We start from the raw sequence: 10,154 nt of genomic DNA, 5'->3' as shown, positions 1-10,154 counted from the left end.
ACTCCAGTAAGTGACCTGGGTTGCCATTAGCAACCAATAGGGCGCGCGCTGCTGGCCAAACAAGTACTTACATCTTTCAAAAGCATTTAATGTTTTTTGAAAGGGACGTTCATATCGGCTTCATATCTGCGGCTTATACGCCGATACAGATATATCTGCGACATGCTCATATCGGCCGATAAAATCGGCAAAACGATAAATCGGTCGGGCTCTAATAACTTCCTTACTTTTGATCAATAGTGCATAATGACATGTGCAACAAATGCATATCGGGTGTCAGACTCATAGATGTGCATAATTTAAAGTTCAGGTTTTAACCCTTATGTGCTGTTGGGGCCATTTTTGCAATTTTTTTGTCTGAATTTGGCCACAACTTTCTCTGTGTTTCAGCAAATGGAATGATTTTTGTTGACAAATCTTATATTTACACATATTTTAAGAAAATGCTTTGAAATTTTTCAAAAACTTAACAATATACCATGGGCAAATTTACTACCCTTACGTGTTGTTAGCGGCCAAAAAAGGCCACTAAATTAAACTGCTGTAAAAATTTATTGGATGATTTTTTTTCAAACTTTTTTTGCATAAATCTGTTAATCAACCTCAGTACTGATCAAAACTACCAAATGTTTGCAAAAATTCCATGATTTTAACTCTTTCATTGCCAAGTTTATAAGTAGTGTCACTGATTTGCAGAAAAAACACACACAAAATGACCGAATTTCAATATAAAAAGTGAATGTGGACTGGATTTTCTTTTACCTTTTTTACAGTCTTGGGCATGTCAAAGATTGGTAAAAACATTGGCTTTGATGCATTTTTAGTTTTTGTGCAGCATCAGATTAAATTTTTTTCTCTCTCATTTCCCTGGTGAAAAAATAGTATGCTAAATATATTTAATTTTGATATACTTAAGTATACTTGCAGTCACACTAATGACCAGTATACTTAAAGTGTGCTATTGATTAGTTTCTTTAAAGAGTGCTATTTTGGAACAATTAATTTTGTACTTAATATATTTTAGTTGTATATTAATTGTAACAAAGTACAACTTTAAGTGTATTTAGTGTACTTTTGTGTGCTAAAGTGGAACAACTTTAAGTGTATTTAGTACAATTTAAGTACATGACTGTTTTTGTGCTAAATTCATGCTTGATAAGTGGATTTAGAGTGTGTTTTATTTATGTTAGGAGTACATTACAAATGTATTATGAGTGTCTTGCAAACATACAATCAGTATACCTTAAATAGACTGTTTGCATACATTCTGTATATTTTTGGCCAATCCAAAATTCTAAAAACTGCCCTGGTGAAAAATGAATATGCCAAGTACATTACATTTTGTATACTTTTACATACTTGCAGCTAGATTAGTAATGAGTATACTTCAAGTGCGTTAATAATTAGTTAACTTAAAGAGTGCTATTTTGGGAATAGATTACTTGCTGGTAACATAACCAAAATAATTTTTTCAAATAAATAAAAGCTGATTAAAACAGTCAAAAACAATTCATTTTAAATATATTTAAAATATAGTTTTATTCACAGCATTCAAAGTGTACAGTATTTGCCTAAAAATTGAACAATTACTCATTGAAGAATGTCAAGATGATTAAGTTTACAACGTCTTTCTCTCCCAAATCAACTTTAGTCTGGCAGGTTTTGGTTCAGCCTTAGGAAATCTGAAAAAGATAGACAATAAGCTCAATTAAAAAGTGTTTAATATTAAAACATTACATTTATTTAAGACTTACTGTATTAAATCCATAGTTTACTGGCAGAGATTGTATAGCAGATATATTTTTACCTAAACTAGAGCTTGACTAAAATGTCATCATATATATTAAGGGGCGGTTTCCCAGACAGGAATTAGACTAGTCCTAGACTAAAATAAATGTAAGAGCTGTCCAAACTGAAAACAACTTGCTCTGACATATCTTAAAATACATCAGTGCCCTTTGTTTTACATCATAATGCACATAAGTAATATTTTTAGTAAGGCATGTTTGTTAAAACTATCCTAATTAAACTAAGGTCTAGTCCTGGATACAGCTAATCCCTGTCCGGGAAACCACCCCTAAGAGTTTTCATTATAATGACTTGCCTATATGGGCTGCAAAATCCTCCTTACATAAAATACTTTAGCTCCTAAAGAAACATTTTATTGTATTAAATTTAAATGTAAAACTTGTCAGAAAGAAAATGCAACAAGCAGACAATTGGGTGGTTTCCTGTAAAGGGATTAGCTTAAAACATGACTAGTTATATTTCTTAATTAAACTAAGGCCTAGTTTCAAAAAACATACCTTAATAAAAACATTACCTGTGTGCATTTTGAGGCAAAACAAAGGACACTGGTGTATTTTAAGATATGTCAGTGCAAGTTGTTTTCAGTTTGGACAGCTCTTACATTTATTTTAGTCTAGGACTAGTCTAATCCCTGTCCGGGAAACCGCCTCAATATGTATATAACGTTATCTAAACTGAAGCTTGATTTACTACAACGAATGAATTATTATATCTTAAGAGTTTAAAATGACTTACCATTAGCTGCAAAGCCCTCCCTACAAATGTCTTTGAAAAACTTTAGCTTCTGAGGAAAGAATGCAGCATCATTAATACAAAATACAGTTAAGTTAGGTAAAAGCCTTACAACCTCTAAACAGTCAATAAATCGTCCCCTTGGAATTATAAGGTTCTATCTAACATTTTTGTCAAAATTGAGTTATTCACATATTCTTACTCTGTGACAACTTATTTACATTATGTGATGTTTTATTTTAAGTTTTGTACAATTTGGGACGTTTTATTAAAAAAACAAAAAGGTTCTATCTACAAAATCGAACTCTAAGTTGGCTCTATAAGGTTCTATCTGCGTGAGCTAATCAGCACTTCGAATGCACAGAAGGGGACCAATCAGGATCAACTTTATGGGATGGTTTCTCAGACAGGGATTAGCTTAAGCCAGAACTAGAACTTAGTTTCATTAGAAAATATTTAACAAACATGCCTTACTAAAAGTATTACTTGTGTGCATTTTGAGGCTAAACAAAGGGCACTGATGTATTTTAAGATCTGTCAGTTGTTTTCAGTTTTGACAGCTCTTACATTTATTTTATTCTAGGACTAGTCTAATCCCTATCTGTGAAACTGTCCCTATATGTGGTGTTGCCGGTCCTTGACGACAGGAAAAATCACAGACACAATATCTGTGAGGATTATGGCACGCAACGCAAAGTTTTTAAGAAACACTAAGATCAGCCCGAATTTTAGGCAAGTTCACCCTACTGTAAAATCCAGCTTAAGCTGGTGAGATGGTTTTAGCTGGTCTCCCAGCTTGGTTTTTGCTGGTATTGCTGGTGGTATAGCAAGCTGGTTTTGGTCACTTTTTAAGCTGGTCTAGCTGTGTTTTGGTCACTTTTTAAGCTGGTCTAGCTGTGTTTTGGTCACTTTTTAAGCTTGTCTAGCTGTGTTTTGGTCACTTTTTAAGCTGGTCTAGCTGTTTTTTGGTCACTTTTTAAGCTTGTCTAGCTGTGTTTTGGTCACTTTTTAAGATGGCCTAGCTGTGTTTTGGGCACTTTTTAAGCTGGTCTAGCTGTGTTTTGGTCACTTTTTAAGTTGGTCCAGCTGGACTTATCTGGTCATGCTGGAAGACCAGATGACCCACCAGCTTGACCAGCTTTGCCAGGCTGGTTGAACCAGCTTACACCAGCTACTGCCACCTTAAACCAGCTAAAACCAGCTACCAGCTTATGCTGGTCTTTGCTGGATTTTTCAGTAGGGGCAGTCTTTTTTTAGGTCTTGCTGAGAAGATTGTTTTCAGTTAGACGCCACACTAGCCAGCAGTGCTAGCTTCTTATTACCTGATATTAAGAGGCAAGCACTAAGATAAAAAATACAGAAAAAACGAACTAACCTATCCTACCCAAAAAAGTGTGTTTACAGTAAGTTATGATTGTCAAAATGTAAACATATGAAAGATTGTTAAAGCAGTTACCTCAGTATTAAAATAATTTCAGAATGATTGTAGCCTGTAGTTGCTCAATCCTACTGAAAAATCCAGCAAAGACCAGCATAAGCTGGTAGCTGGTTTAAGGTGGCAGTAGCTAAGTCCAGCTAGACGAGCTTAAAAAGTGACCAAAACAAAGCTAGACCAGCTTACTACACCAGCATTACCTGCTAAAACCAAGCTGGGAGACCTGCTGAAACCAAGTTTTGAGACCAGCTCGGGCCGGCTCACCGGCTTGTGCTGGTCTTGGCTGGATTTTTCAGTAGGGAATGGTATAACATGCTAAAACAAAATTGTCTATTTTGTAATGAACCCGACATATACAGGAGGATGGTAGAGAAACTGAGGCAGAAGAGGGAAGAAGCAATGTTTTAAATGAGCAATGTAAAATCAGACTTTTAGAGATAAAAGTGCTAAAAATAAAAATATTAAATGTCATAGAAAGGATTAAAATGTTACTTTCTAACACATGTTAAAAAAATGTTACAACATTAATTTTATATTTAATGTTTAAATAATGTTTTGGCAGATAAAACCTTATAATTCTAAGCGAAAAGTGTTGTTTTAGAATTAGAAGGTTCTATCTGCATTTGACCCCTTCCAAAAATTCACATTTAGAAATTTGAGAGGATTTTGATATTGTATATTTAGAATGCATTTAGGGTCCCTGTTATTTTCATGTTTGAAAGAAACTTCTTCCCCATGTAAGTTTTCCTATATGTAATCCAAAAACTTTGAAGCTCAATATCTCAAAACTGCTCAGAACGCAGATAGAACCTTATAATTCCAAGGGGACGAAATGGTTAACTTTCACGCTACATTAAAAAAACAGATTTTCTGACGCTACCTTTTTTCATTAACATATACATACACACCGTATACATATATTTAACAAAACAATCGGGTGTATTAATTTTCGATATAACAGGCTAACAGTGCTATCTTTCAAACCTTTAACATTAGCTATAAGCTAAGCTAAGCTACACAGCAGCTTATCAATTATAGCGAGTTAGACACCGCGTTATTGACAACATTCGCATTCGAAATATGATAGTCTACTGATAAACTTCAGAATGGTCAAACGATAATCAAATATATTAATTTTAAGATATTTTAACGTACCTTGGGACTGATTCCGTCTGTCTTGAACGACTGTTAAAAATCAAAATACGTGCGTCGTGACGTCATCCCACACGTCAGATGCATTATTCAAATCTCAGAATTCACTTTTCTCTGAAATGCATTTACGAAAACTGTTTAGGTTAATTAATGTGTACAGCTAAAAGCGGTATGCAATTGACTCAAAAACTACAAAAAAACAAACACTTGTGGTAAAAGTTTAGTAACCATGTTTTTTTTTTTTGGTGTATTGATTATTATTAGCAAAACCATGGTTATTTTGTGGTAAAACACAGTTCATTGGTTTATCCAATGCTTGACTATAGTGAAGTTAAAGTGTACCTTATTATGTTAATAGTATATTACAAATGTATACATCTACAATATAAAATGTAACAGAACATACTGCTCTCTCGTAATTTTAAGCCCACGTTATTTCTCCATAAAATAATATACATTTGTACACCCCATATACTTTCAAAATGTGCTTAAAATATACTGTTTCTAAAGAATACTAAAAAAATGTATTTTAGAAATATACTGTCAGTGCATTATTATAATGATAACTTTAAGCATACCGATAAAGTATACCTAAAATACATTTTAAAATAAGTATAAATTTAGTATACTTTAAAAATTGCACAAAACTTTAACTTTAAGTATATTTTTCTAAAGTATACTTTTAGAAAATATACTAAAGTATAATTATTTTGAAGAATGTTAAAAGTTTAATTGTAAAAAATACGCGCAAATATGTTGTAAGCATACTTTAAATATGTTTAAAGAAAGTACATTCCTTTGTAAGTATATTTCTAATGTACTATTGCAAAGTTAAATATACTTGAAATACAATAAAGTATATTTGTTTTTCACCAGGGTACACTCCAGGAGAAGAAACTCATGACACATAATGATTCGAGAGTAAATTGTGATGTAGCAGTCTCAACAATACACTCGTTTTCCCTGGACAATGCTAACATATTCCCGTTATAAAACATCTTCAAACGCATTATTTTCGCAAATGACAGAAATTTAGAACCAGCGGGGGATGTATACTGCTTGTGGACCACGTGCTAATTTCTAGAAGCTAGCGGGAGGTCCGGACCGTATCTTGGGAAAGTGATAAGAGACTCGGGGTACGTTAGCCTCGTCAGAAAAGCCGGGTCAGTAAGTTCCGGTCTCGGTTAGTTTGGCAAAACACTTTTAGTTTGGCAAAGCACTATTACTTAGTTCATGTAGAATTGAACTATATATTCCGTTAATATAATAAAGCCGTTAAATATATTTTTTAACTTTCAAACCACGCTGCAAACTATCTAGCCTGCAAAAAATATCTATATAGCCTGCTTTCTACAAACAAAAATATTAACATTTCTATACATTTAAAATGTATAATTTACAGAATTCGCATCAATGTGGTCTCTGTTTTGAGATACAGATGCTCTAGCATCATAAATGTAGTATTTTGTGACAGAAGATGACAACATGCAAAATATAAACGTGACTTCTTACCTTTTGTGTTAATATAATGATCGCGAATCGAATCCAGTCTGTTTCAGATGTGTGAATAATCCATGAAAACCGTCTAGAATACACCCAATGACCATTTTTGTCCGCAAATCCGTATAATCCATGAAACACAGATATATAGTCTGTTATTTACATCAGATTTCACATGAACGCCTTGTAATAGAAAATAATATCGCCTCCAATCTGAGGACTATTTACGTCGTAACAAACTGTAACGATATATGAGATTACACTTTAGGTTCCAATAAACACGCGTTAAAACTTTGTTTTTAAAAGTAGGCAGGAGTATAATCCATAATATCCAAATAGGGCTGTTATTCCATGAGACATGATAACAGCATAGAGGATATCAGCGAAGTGACTGCTCTGTGCTCTCTAGTTACCTGGTAGATGGAGACCTGCGAGTGGGGTGGTGGGTGGGAAAATTCAAACGGAATGTGACGACAAGGCTAGTTACGTCACAACAGAGCTGAGTTTGATACCGTGCATTCTGAGACTCAAGGCAGAGGACAGTCAAAACAGCATGGATGGATTTTTTCCAAGTTTGTATGCGTGTGGAAGCATCAGAGACACCCAAAAACCCAGAAAAAGTGAGTTTTTCATAATATGGGCACCTTAATCAGAACAAACAAGCATCCATCCAAATTCTGTAAGTGTTAAAAAGTATTAATCAATCTGATTTGTATTATAATATAAACGAGATCTTTATCTTTGGAGTCAGATAAATGTACATTAATTACGTAATGCCAAAAAGTCATCTGCAAAGTGCCGGAAAAGACAGAATGCGCTAGAATCCTTCACCATGCCGTTTGTTTCCGCCATTTGGACCTACTGATGGTTGGGTGACATATTTATACTTGTAAATCAATTATTTTACAGTATGAATCTCTAAAGTACATATAAAAGCAATAGAATCATGTATTTTATATAATACCATTTATTAAATATTTCATAATTTTCCTGTTTTCTATTATTTCTTCCTTATGTATAGCTTACGTGTTTGCTCTAAAACTATTACAAAACTATTGTGTTTACATAAAAATTAATATGCATAGGCTTGTTTATATATTAATAACACTTTACATCATGTGTGTGTGCTATATTTATATATTTATTAAGTATGTAAACATAATAATTTTAGGACAAAGAGGAAGAAGACAAGATATAAGATAAAAAGAAATCATAGAAAACGGGAAAAAAATATGAAATATTTAATAAATGGTGATATTATTGCTTTTTCAGTATAACCCATTCAAATCTAAACTCTTTCTAAATAACTGATAAACGTAACGTGATGAAAACGCTATAAGAAACACATAAAGGGATCAGACTTAGCCAGAACACGGACATCTTCTCTAATTACTTTCTATTCTAATTAATAATAGATTTCCAGATGATTTCATCACTTCAGCCTGTCCGTTTAAGGGCTTATTGCAATCATAAACACCTACGTTTATCTTCAAATATTGTCTTCAACGACGGTGTTCTATAAAAATGAAGGTCATCTTTTTTTGGCATTCCTATTCTGACACAGTCAGAAGTGAGTTAAGACAAGTGAGTTATCTTGCTCGTTTCACTTGTGTGTAATTCATTTCCACTGTTTTTCTGCCCCCAAATTGTGCGTGCCACGGTTATTATAGTTTTGCTTTTAAATTAGTTTTTATTTAAATACCGTTTTCAATTCTGCTTTGAATTTAAGTTTAGTTTTAGTATCATGAATGGTTTTGTTAGTTTTAGTTTAGTTTTTATTTTGCAAACACATTTCTATTTAGTTTTTATTTGATTTAGTTTCAGTTATAGTTTTAGTAATTATAGTTTAGCAGCTAACAGCAGCTAGACTGTCTGACATCAGTTAACTGATGTTGCTGTCAGCCTCAGCTAACCTCACATTCGTAAAGCGCCATCTACAGGTAAAAACTCCTTAATGTTTGTAAACATTGCAACGTCTCCGGGGGGGCGGGGCTTAGCTGGAGGCAAAAAGCAATGCTGACAAGCGTAAGCTAGCACGCTTTTATGGGGGATTTATTAAAAATGAATGCAGAAGGTTCAGAACTGTCCGAATATGTACAGTCACTGACTCGGCGGGACCATGACAGCTGTTTTTGTAAATTAACTCTGTAACAGTTCGTTCTTGTATCTTGTTCTCATTGGAAACATTTTAACCAGGTTTTGGATAGTTCCTAAACAACATATTACTTTCGGTTGGTTTGGGGAATTTTGTCAAGGCTTATTGTCTAATGTAACCTATTGCTAGGCTAACTATGATTAGCAATGTGGATTATTTTAAGAGATCATTCAAAGGATGGCACACACATCTATCGCTGTATGTTTATTTAATATTTATGCTAGCTAGTGTACTGAAGGTTGCCGACTTGTATCCTATAAAACAGAAACTTGCTGATTTGTACTAGATAAAACCAACACACCAGTACATATGCATAGATTATTTTACCTGATATGAAGTGTGCACTGCAAATGCAAGCATTTTTTTGATCGTCCTTGTCCATTCAACCACAATTGTCTTCTTTATTTCTGTAAAGGAATGTCTACCGGGATCCGGTAAAACTTTAGTTTTGGATAAAAAAACAGCCAAAAACAAAACCTCAAACTTTTAGCGCGCCTGCTATGAGTTCTTATGTTTTGCCTCCAGCTAGAGCGGTGACTTCACAGTGACGTAGGCGATTAAGGGGTCTATTATACACCTGTTTGGTTTTAAACTAAACCACGTCAGATTTTCCGCCACGGGAAGAGAGCTTATTAATTACAAAAACGAATACTTATTTTTGATAATAATTATTTTATTTCAGTTTTTCAATAACTGTTGCTAGTTTCATTTAGTTTTAGTTTTTTTATTTATTATGAATTTTAAATTTTATTTCAGTTAATGAATCTGTTTTTTAGCTAACAGTTTTAGGCAAGGCAAGGCAATTTTATTTGTATAGCACATTTCATACACAGAGGTCATTCAAAGTGTTTTACATAGAAATGAGAAAACAATATATAAGAGAAACAAAATATGTAAAAATAAGAGACACATGATAAAATGACAACAAAAACAAAATAAATTTTATTAAGAATATGTAAAAAAGAATAAAACAGGAGTAAAAGTGACTTGAGTTAAAAGTGCAGTCAGTGTGAAGCAGCACAGTGCTCATTTAGTAAATGCAGAGTTAAACAGATGTGTCAAAATGTTTACTGTTACAGCACATCTGATCTCTCCTGGAAGCTGATTCCAGCTAGAGGTGGCATAATAGCTAAATGCTGACGCACCTTGTTTTGAGTGAACCCTTGGTTTTCTAACTGACCTGATCCTAATGATCTGAGTAATCGGTTTATATTCAGTTAGCATATCTGTAAATGGACTGCATTTATAAAGTGCTTTCATAGACCAATGGCCATCCAAAGCGCTTTACATATTGCCTCACATTCACCCATTAACTCGCACATTCATACACCGACAGGAGTGTCAGCCACGCAAGGCGCCATCCAGCTCGTC

General features: G+C 33.7%; 1 long non-coding RNA gene across 1 annotated transcript; it reads right to left on the bottom strand.

Annotated features, from left to right (window-relative positions):
• Positions 1–1,509: 1,509 nt before the first annotated feature.
• Positions 1,510–5,634, bottom strand: LOC129450895 (uncharacterized). The gene is made up of 2 exons (XR_008646474.2): positions 2,545–5,634; positions 1,510–1,682 (listed from the first exon to the last, which is right to left on the bottom strand). It is a non-coding gene; the product is annotated as an uncharacterized lncRNA (long non-coding RNA).
• Positions 5,635–10,154: the final 4,520 nt, after the last annotated feature.

The sequence above is a fragment of the Misgurnus anguillicaudatus genome, chromosome 8 (genome assembly GCF_027580225.2).
Source record: "Misgurnus anguillicaudatus chromosome 8, ASM2758022v2, whole genome shotgun sequence".
In the NCBI taxonomy this organism is placed as follows: domain Eukaryota; kingdom Metazoa; phylum Chordata; class Actinopteri; order Cypriniformes; family Cobitidae; genus Misgurnus; species Misgurnus anguillicaudatus.
The sequence above is the reverse complement of the archived record's forward strand: the minus strand, read 5'-3'. Positions and strand labels throughout refer to the sequence as shown.